Source organism: Sinocyclocheilus rhinocerous, unplaced genomic scaffold, assembly GCF_001515625.1.
Source record: "Sinocyclocheilus rhinocerous isolate Xijiao unplaced genomic scaffold, SAMN03320098_v1.1 scaffold506, whole genome shotgun sequence".
NCBI classification, from domain to species: domain Eukaryota; kingdom Metazoa; phylum Chordata; class Actinopteri; order Cypriniformes; family Cyprinidae; genus Sinocyclocheilus; species Sinocyclocheilus rhinocerous.
This window is the reverse complement of record NW_015647040.1, coordinates 200,838-203,806: the sequence shown is the minus strand read 5'-3', so window position 1 is coordinate 203,806 and position 2,969 is coordinate 200,838.

Below are 2,969 nucleotides of genomic sequence, written 5' to 3'. Positions count from 1 at the left end.
GTCCTGGCGCTTGCTGGACACTCTGGGACGTCCTGAAGACTTCTTCACTGCAGTCGAACCTCTCTCCTTGAAGTTCTTGATGATCCGGTAAATGGTTCTTTCAGGTGCAATATTCTTTGTAGCAATTTCCTTGCATGTGAGGCCATTTTGATGTAAAGCGATGATGGCTGCAAGTGTTTCTTTGGAGGTAAACATTGCAAACAAGAACACAATGATTGGAAGTGCTTCTTCCCTCCTTTTATAGCAATCAGTCTGCTCTTACAATCTATTTAGTATGATAGTGATTAACCTGACTAGTACTCATTCATACTTTCACATGTTATGCTGATATGATTAGTCAGCTAATGTTAGCTGGTCATTTTGTGTCAGGATCAAAAAACCTTCGAGCCACTTCTTTATCGCTCTTGCTTTGTGACATGGTGCTCCATCATGCTGGAAAATGCACGGATCATCACCAAATTGCTCATGCATCGTTGGAAGAAGTTGCTCTTGCGGGACGTTTTTGATACCATTCTTTATTCGTGGCAGTATGATTAGTCAATTAATGTTAGCTGGTCATTTTGTGTCAGGATCAAAAAACAGTGAAATTTGTTTTTTGTGAGAAGTTGATTTTTTGGCCAATGAAGCTTTTAGCAATTATTTAAAATGCATCTGATCACTCTACACAATAATCTAGAAACAATGTGAATGAACACCACAACAGCTTAAGCAGAAAACTTTGCAAAACACAACATTTATGTCACTGCCAAAACTTTTGGCCATGACTGTACATATATCGGCTTAAATAAACTGATAAAACAGAGACATTTTTCCTGGTACTGCATGTACTATGATATATTTGAAAATAGTTTTGATGACAGACGTATAGTTTAACTTGAATCTCTTATATATAAATAATAATATAATATTTATATTTATATAAATATAAATACACACGCGAGTTTCATGTTAACTATTCCTGTCATCAAGAAGTGTAGCTACATGTAGCAAAAGAGCCCTTCCCTGAATGCTGGAAAGAGTGCCATTATAGCAAACCTAGAGTCAACTCTATTACTAATTCAACCACTTGTTTCTGGTTTGTATTAATCAAATTAACAGATTCTTTCATGTGAGTTTATTATATATCTTATATCTAAAATCAAGTCAGGAGAACAATAATGAGAACCATAATAAATTTGCTCAAAACATAACGCATACAACTTTTATTTCATCTTTGGTGACTTAAATCCATGAGGGGGGAAAAAATTCCGTTCAGTGTTTGACCACTGTGGCATAGTCAGTTCCTGATTCAAACTTCACTGCAGGAGCAGAGTTTTCACCAGCACCTGAATGATTCACTGTGGCATATAATAGCTCATCCTCTACTATCTGTGAAAAACATGTAAAAAAAAAACGCTTTTCAGTTTAAATTCAATATTACAAATAAGTATTTCCCAAAATCATGTTCATAAAAACAGAAATGCAGATAGTGACTGATATGTAGTTACATGTAAACATTCAAAGTGAATGTGAAACCTGTATAACTCCCTGACATGTTTTCATTCTCATTTCAAAAGTAATAAAATATAAATAAATAAAATATGTACCTCCGTTTTCTCTTCCTGCACTTCAACAATAACCACACTCTCCACCAAGTTACTCCTAGAGAGACTAAAAAAAAAAAAAAAAAAAGAGGGAGAGAGAGAATTTGTTGTGAATTTGTCATGAATTTGATATTTTCTTTTAAAGTAAATCACACCTCAACATCATACCGATCATGACTACAGAATTATCCATTTACTATAAAAACACAGTAGAGAGGTGCAGTGCAAGTTTGTACCAGTACTACAGACGTTATGAGCATTTCTGCTAACTCACTCACCAGTGTCCGTTACTTGAGTTCTGTAACTATGAAAACAAAACATAACATTTAGAGAACCGCAGGTTTATACCAAATATTTTAGCTGAATAAGTCATAATATGCACTGACCTCACTGGATGAAACTTTTGTCTATACCCTTAAAAAAAAAAAAAAAAAAAAAAAATTTTATCAATGAATAAATACATTTTGTATACTACTGAAGATATTGGGCAGTAACTCGTGGTTATAAAGCATCTAAACATATAAGACATTAGGTGTAAAGTCATTCTTTGACATATCCAGAATTACACAAGATAATGTTATGTTTACCGTTTCTTACCTTGCTTTTTGGTCACATAGATAATACATATGATGATTAAGATGAGCAAAGTGAGCAGAATCAGTGTCCCCAGGATAACCAGAAAAACAAGAGTGTTTTTACCAGTAAGAGCTAAAGATGAAAACAACAGAAAAGGCTTTCAAATTTTGAATCTGTGCCCTATGTCTAGATAAAGAATTTTTAAAAAGTGTTTTATAGCATTACAAAGGTTTAAAAAACTATTTACATATCCTCCACACTGTAATGGTGACATTTCGGTTCATTTTGTAGTCAGATTTGGGTTCACAGTGGACGCTAATTGTTGTTCGGAGCTCCTCTCCAACTTTTCCTTGTAACAGTTGTTCTCCACTGATAGTAAGTTTGCAGCAATTGTCAGAGGAATTTTGCTGGCCAATGTTTCTTGAATCAGCATAGAAAAAACACATAACCTGGTCCTTGTGACAGCATATCAGATCCGTCCGGTCACTGAGAGTCATCAATCCACGACTAACATTGAAATCTGTATATAGAGGTTGCGGGTCGAATGAGGGATTGAAAATGTTAACAAATACATAATCTCACATAATAGACAACTAGCCCTCAGGAACATGATCACTGATACTGAAGAGCACTGATAGATAGATAGATAGATAGATAGATAGATAGACAGACAGATACTGTAGATAGAGACAGACAGACAGACAGACAGACAGACAGACAGATAGATAGATAGATAGATAGACAGACAGACAGACAGATACAGACAGATAGACAGACAGACAGACAGACAGACAGATAGATAGATAGATA